At 35.1% G+C, this 7,287-nt stretch overlaps 2 long non-coding RNA genes across 4 annotated transcripts; both read left to right on the top strand.

Annotated features, from left to right (window-relative positions):
• The first annotated feature begins 331 nt into the window (after window positions 1-331).
• Window positions 332-3,449, top strand: LOC130049240 (uncharacterized). 2 transcript variants are annotated; one of them, XR_008797730.1, is made up of 3 exons: window positions 332-366; window positions 1,731-2,371; window positions 3,366-3,449. It is a non-coding gene; the product is annotated as an uncharacterized LOC130049240 (long non-coding RNA). The 2 variants fall into 2 exon arrangements; XR_008797729.1 differs by lacking the exon at window positions 3,366-3,449 and having other exon boundaries at window positions 1,731-1,899; window positions 2,191-2,429.
• A 947-nt stretch (window positions 3,450-4,396) lies between these two features.
• Window positions 4,397-6,345, top strand: LOC130049239 (uncharacterized). 2 transcript variants are annotated; one of them, XR_008797728.1, is made up of 3 exons: window positions 4,397-4,845; window positions 5,795-5,879; window positions 6,014-6,345. It is a non-coding gene; the product is annotated as an uncharacterized LOC130049239 (long non-coding RNA). The 2 variants fall into 2 exon arrangements; XR_008797727.1 differs by lacking the exon at window positions 4,397-4,845 and having other exon boundaries at window positions 5,754-5,879.
• The last annotated feature ends 942 nt before the right edge of the window (window positions 6,346-7,287 follow it).

Raw genomic sequence — 7,287 nt, 5'->3', positions numbered from 1 at the left:
TTAAAAAAGATTAATAAAGTACTTCAAATTCAAATATAAACGTTATATTTGTTCGGAATAGTAATAATTTTTTTTCTCTGCCAAAGAAAGAAAACAAAAAAGAAGTTCGCCTATATATAGCCTGTATAGTTTTATTTTTCCGTGATCCGGATCGCGGGCCTCGAGGGGTTTTCTGAAAGTGTGCACGGAGAACACACGTGTTTCCGTTTCAACGAAAACAAACAAACACAGCTTCACCATGACTGTCACAGCGAACGCTTGTATTTTACATCTTTAAAACGACCTGATGTCAGAAGAAGAAGATGCCCTGGATCCCCTGTTGCAGGATGAGCCAAACGATCATGCATTCAGTATAAATACGTACATGTAAGTTGATGTAGCCACATAGGCCGACTAAAAAGGGGAAAAAATGCGGTTTTGTTATGAAAAATTCACGATTAATTAACCGTGATTTGATGCCATGCTTTGTCGTTTCATGAAAGAAAATATTTATATTTTATGATATCTAAAACAAGTGATTAACACTCTGTCCGGGACTGGCAGTTTGATTAACACCCCCCCCCCTTTCCCCAGAATTATCTCCTTACCTGACGCGCGAGTGTAAGAAGGGGTTGTATTTAGTGTATAATGGGATGGGGTGGTTTTAATCAGACTGGGCATTCACGACCGCTGGTGAGAAGGCTATTTTCCAAGTTTTTTCCATGCTTATAAAAGAAATTATCTTTCTATGAAAAGAAAACACAATATGTTAGGAAAACACAATTTGCATTATTGTAATGATAGAATTTATTATCATAATTTGAATTATTTTCTTTATTCTGTAACAGAAATAAAAACAAAATGTGTGTTTGGGCCAAAATGGGGGTGGGTTAACATCAATCAAAGTCTGATTATGACAGGCTAATGAAAAATCATATTGATTTCTCTTTTATCCAAATGCATGTATTTTATATACACTTAATAGCTTATGACCATAAATTACATGTGATCCATACATGCTGGTACTTGTATGCTATGACCTGATGGGCACGTGTCCCATTCTTGCCGTCCTCCTCCGTGGCCGAGTGGTTAGAGCAAATCACACGGCCTCTCACCTCTGTCGACGCGGGTTCGAATCCCGTTCGCGCCGGTAAGTGAGAAAGTTTTCCCAGTTTACTTTCGAAAGATCGGTGGTCTCTCCCCAGGTATCTGGGTTCTCTCTTCCACCAATAAAAAAAGTGGGTGCCACCAGATAACTGAAAAATTGTTGAGTTTGGCAGAAAACATCAATCAATCAATCCCCTTCTCTAATTTCGACTAAATCCACAGCCCATCAGAGTACCATACAAAGGGATTTAGACACTGGGTACCATTAAGAAGCAATTCAATTCAACTTTTATATCTGGGGTCATTCACTTTCCCTCAGAGTTTCAGTATTTTCGCTGGACCCTGTAGGTTTTAACCTGAATATCTTCAGTATTTGCCCTCGTGTATAATATATGCTAGGCATAATGCAGATACCTACATGATACATTTTTTTTTTCATTACCCACTCTGCTACTCTCGCAATGTATAACAAAATATTCGATTCATTTCTAACACATGTATGCAATCCCTTACCTTATCTTTAAATAAATTTGAGTAAATAAATTTAAGTGCGAAACTGTTCCATGCTACCGTGAAACTTAGATTTTGCTTTTTAAACATAAACCAACAATTGTTAATTGTAATTTCTTTTCTTCTTTAAAAAGGGTATTGACATCCCAATATTTAGTGGGAAGTTTCCAGGTATCATCCGCTAGCGACAGTCTACTGACAAATCCAGACATGCATTGGAAGGATGCTGATGTGGAGGACACAGGAACACCTGATCCCAGAACTGTGGCATTTCATTCGGGGTGACAACCTGGCTTTCAGTTGGTATGACTCTTTGAGGTTGAATATAGGGTTTAATCAGTATAAATGTGATTAACATTCAAATAAATCCAGATAATACATTCACAATTGGAATCATGGCATTATGGTACACTGATATGTGTGTACCATTTTACTGGGTTTTTTTTTTTTTTTTTTTTTTTTTTGCTGCATAACTAGGGATCGTATACATACAAAATGAGACAATTTCTAATTAGTTTCTAATTATAAGGTATGACACGTTTTAAGGTATGGTGGCCAATACTGATTTTATTTTTATTTGCAATTTTCTTTCAGATATGGGACTCTATTATTCGGAAAACTGCAGATTTTATGAAGCTGTCTTTGACAGAAGATTTGGTTTTCTCCATCTGTGTTGCCACCAACCATTATGCTGAGATAGTCATAACTAGGGGGAAGGGTTGCCATATACTTCCCAAAGAAGTTTGCAGCCTCTCACTGAAGAGGAACTGTACAGGTATTACTAGTTTTAAAAACCGATATTGTGGCAGTGATTTCCAGTTTCAAAAGAATAATAAAATGCCTAGTAAAAAGATTACCTTTACCAAAATTAATCTGGCTGTGAATGTACATGTAACTCATTTATTAAATGTGTACTACAATTACCTCTGATAAAATTTCATAAGTAATTAAATGCATACTTTTCAGAGGGCCTTGATTATCGAAAACATTTAGAGAGCCAATTTGAGTATTCAAAAGCTTTGACAATACATTAGTATTTAGGACTAAGTATTAACGATGACGTTTTGTCTATTAACAATGATAGCTTTCATTCATATGTCGATTTGATATATCCCTGTGAGCTCGAAATAAAGGACACCACAGAGTCGTCCACTTCTGCTTCATACTTAAATATTTTATTGAAAGTAGACATTAACGGCAAACTAACAACTCAACTGTATGACAAACGGGATGATTTCAGCTTCTCCATCGTCAACTTCCCACATTTATGTAGCAATATTCCATTATCACCTGCATATGGTGTTTATATATCTCAACTGATTCGATATGCAAGAGCTTGTTCTGGGTATAGTCAGTTTTTAAATCGAGGTAAGCTACTGACAAACAAGTTGATGGTACAGGGATTTCAACAGTCTCGATTGAAGTCAGCATTTCGCAAATTCTATGGTCGTTATAACGATCTGGTTCGTCAATACAACCTCGCATTGGGTCAAATGCTGTCTGACGTGTTTCATACCGATTGTTAAGCTGTTCTTGGCACACTGATTTTGACTGCGGATAACTCCATTTACGTGATCAGGATATGGGGCTCACGACGGGTGTGACCGGTCAACAGGGGATGCTTACTCCTCCTAGGCACCTAATCCCGCCTCTGGTATGTCCAGGGGTCCGTGTTTGCCCAACTATCTATTTTGTATTGCTTGTAGGAGTTATGAGATTGATCACTGTTCGTTATCTTCACCTTGCATTAAGAAATACTTTTTTTCCAGATTTTTGTGCATTATCTTATACACGCCTGCTGTGAAGTTCCAGTCGATAGACAGATATTGGTCAACGCATGCCCCTGTCGGAACAATTCGTTATCAAGAATTATGTCTAGAAATAGGTTTCAAGGTTGAATATAAGAACATTTTTGTTAAATATGATGCAAGTACATTTAAATCTAGTGATTGAAAGTAAGTACTTGAACATTCGTTTATGTTGAACTTGGAGAGGAAAAATGGTTAGTACTTTTTGATAACATTTGATAAGGTGTTGTTGCTTAGCAACCAAATATAATTGAATAAAAATAGATTATTTTAGATTAACAATAATTGAAAGATCTTTGTTTTAATGTTGCAATACTTATTATATTTAATGGAACATAATGGCAAAACGTCATATTATTAGAAAAAGATGGACAAGTATATATAGTACGAAGTTTCCATTTGATGACCTTTGATCTTAATTCTCTTGATTATATTTTTTGTTAAAAACCTTTTAAAATGATTAAGATCTATTTAAAGATTATATTTTTAAAATAATGTGACATTTACTAATCATCATGGATTGTAATTACGTTTAAATTGTGTCGAATGGATGCAGAAAGGCAAATTATGGTCAAAATTGTACTATGAGTGTTGTTACTTAGCAACCAAAAATATTTGTTTGTCAATAAAATTGATTAGTTTGATTTTGTTCTTTTTGTAGTATATTAAAAGGCACATTACCTCATACATTTAGAATTTCCTATTTTTGACTCTAATCTAGTGAGAGGGGTCGTAATATATATATTTCAGAGAAAAAAGATTGCAAAAATGTGCACTTATATGACCTTTGACCCCGTAGACCTATTTGAGGTCATGGGATACATTGACAAATTTTATAAGAAATTGTTCCCTGTCCAATTCCTAACAAAATTACATGTCATATGCCTACCCCAAATCGTGATCCATGAAGATTTAAATCGATTTAAAAATACTGTCATTTAGTCTTTAAAAACCTCTAAAATGTGCCGGTAGAGAAAGGGTTAAGGTAGAGACCGATAGCAACCACGTGATCAGTAAAAATCGTGTATTTTCACGTGAAATTATTTTTCGGAATTCCGTACATCGCCATAGAGTAGTTGAAAAACAAAAAGGGGTTCCGAAAGTACAAGTTGTTGCTGTGACTGAATCGATGATTGAGAGGGTCGTCTCGACGAAAGATATAGAAATTTGGCCATAATTTAGATTAGGAATACGTCAATGTAATAATAGTGGACTAAATGTTTCGTCCGTGCAGAATGGCACTTTTTACCTCACGAAATTCACCACTATGCATAGCTGCGCTACGTAAACAAAGTTGTTGATGTAGCGTGATCGTGATGTCCGAGTGCTGCGAGTTTCAATACTGTTTATGTAGTCATTGAGAGTTTAAACAAAGTTTCTTCTGAGAAGAGGAATTCGATGGATACATTCAACGTGGACAACGAAATCATAATTTCGTTTGGTAAGTGAAAAAAATGGCAAATTGAATTTGTATTTAACCCACTTTTCCTCTGCTATTTCACAACGCGATTTTATAATAACATCTATAAACGCACAATTTGGAGCTGTTTCATTTTTTGTGCATTTATGTATTCCATATGTGCCCAAAATATAACTCCTACATGTGCATGTAATTGTAAATGGATGTCATGTATATGCCAGATTTGAAAAAAATAGGGCTCTCACAAGTTTGAGGGGGGGGGGGGGTTGCACTAAAATTCTATTTGGTATAAATGATAGTACTTATAGTATCTTGAAATTTCATTGACCTAAGAGATATTTCAAATCTGGGGTTTCATGTTTCATGCAAGCACATGTAGGTCTACAAAACTTTATTTAAAATATTTGTAAAATCACAAGCCCCCCTCATAGGCAAATAAATGTATTGTATGAAAATAAGATATGTATGTCCTCCTCTTGACGCACACTCTGTAAAGGAGACAGGTCTGATAAATCTAGAGTTGCCTTGTTTTGATATTATTAGAATGAACTGGCAGTTTATGAAAACATATCTGTCATCTCATATTGTAATATGATAATTATGATGTTTATTCACCTCATTAAGGACCCGGGGTGGGAGGGTATGTACAGTTTAAATAGAAGGTAACTATAACAATATGAAATAAATAACAATCATGCAGATGTACTACTACTGCAAGAGTTCACATTGCTGCACTGCACACATTTAACATACATGTAGTGTTACATATGTAATACTGATTTCAGACAAGATTTTAAAAATTAACATAATAAAATATATGTTATGTGTGTAATTTTCAATATATCAGCATTTTAAAGTTCACTAAACATGCATTGAGACACACAATTTTAAAATTGACATTGTCTGACACTGTATAATTAATGATTAATACTGATTGTGCAAATATTAATTATGATGATTTTTTTCTAAGCATCATCCTAAGGACCAGTGCAAGTTGAAATGGGCTTCCAGCCAACAACTTCAACAGCAATTTGCCATGAAAATCAGCAAGAAAGGTACAATATTTTCTATCTTAGTAAGATAGAATTTTTCATTTTAACACCAGACATTTATAAAGACAATTCTTAGTATATTAGATATTCATCTTTTTTTCAATATTTGAATATACAGAATCTATTTTTTATAACAGGTACTTCATTTACATTGATGATGTCATATCCCCTGGACCCCACAACTTTACAGGTTACAGAGAAAACTCAAGAACTTCTGCAAAATGTGGGACTTGGATAGAATCAATAATGTATTTGTGAGCCCAGAGCAATGGATATATTGTGCAACATACTAAAGTGTGAATTTAATGGAAAACAAGTACATGTACTCATGTATTATATGTCTTTTTTAAAGACAATAATATTGTATAAATATAGAGGAAGTGTCATTGTTGATTATTCTAAGTTTTTGATATATCAAAATCGGTAAACATTTCTAAATGAAAATAAAATACCAATTTTATAACTTTAATCAATGTTTTTGAATTTCTCATTTTCTAACCCCCCACCCCCCACTCCACCCCCGTTACACACACTCAGTGCATATATACTGTGAATGCAATATGCATGCATTCTAAGTTATCCAAGCGAGTTTTTGTTTCAGTGTGAGACTACAAGTAGGACTCATAAACTTATGAAGAGACATATATATTTGTGAGAGCAAGATAGCTGATATGAGCCTTGAGATCAATGGGTCGAGCCGCGGTGGTGATCTAGAGGTTAGAACGTTCGCCCCGCATGCGGAAAGCCAGGGTTCGAATCCCGGCCGCGACAGACCTGAGTTGAAACAGGTAGTGACAGTTCCGTTGCCAAACGCTCAGCATCAGGTGTGAATGTCACTGGTCCTCGGAGATGACCTTCAAAACGGATGCCCAGTGTCACAGTAGATGTGGCACGCTAAAGAACCCTCACTGCTCAATGGCCGTAAACGCCGAGCAAAGGCCTAAATTTAAAGCCGTTCACAGGTCTTGGTAACGTCTCCATATGAGTAAAAAATTCGATTGGGTGGAAATCTTTCCATTGATATTAAATATAAAGTTGTTATTTAAACATATTTGGTGCACTATGCTGTATAATCATATCAATTTCTTATAATAGGTAATCGTGTCTGGTTATTATAAAAAAAAATGTATGATAAATAACTAAATATTAATGCAATCATTGTGAGTGCAAAAAGGTCAATCGCAAGAGCACATACATAAATGCATTGGCGGATATAAAGGGGGGGGGGGCAACCGGCGCGAGCCCTCCTAAAATTTTCAAGTTTAAAATAAATTGTGGTCTCATGTTTAGAGAAATATATACGATAAAAGAAACTATAATTTCCTCCACTCTCAGAGAAATAAATGTCTGACAAAATATTTTGATTTATTGAATTACTTTTAGTGGGAGAACTGCTACTTTTTCCAAAAAA

The sequence above is a fragment of the Ostrea edulis genome, chromosome 8 (genome assembly GCF_947568905.1).
Source record: "Ostrea edulis chromosome 8, xbOstEdul1.1, whole genome shotgun sequence".
NCBI classification, from domain to species: domain Eukaryota; kingdom Metazoa; phylum Mollusca; class Bivalvia; order Ostreida; family Ostreidae; genus Ostrea; species Ostrea edulis.
The sequence above is the reverse complement of the archived record's forward strand: the minus strand, read 5'-3'. Positions and strand labels throughout refer to the sequence as shown.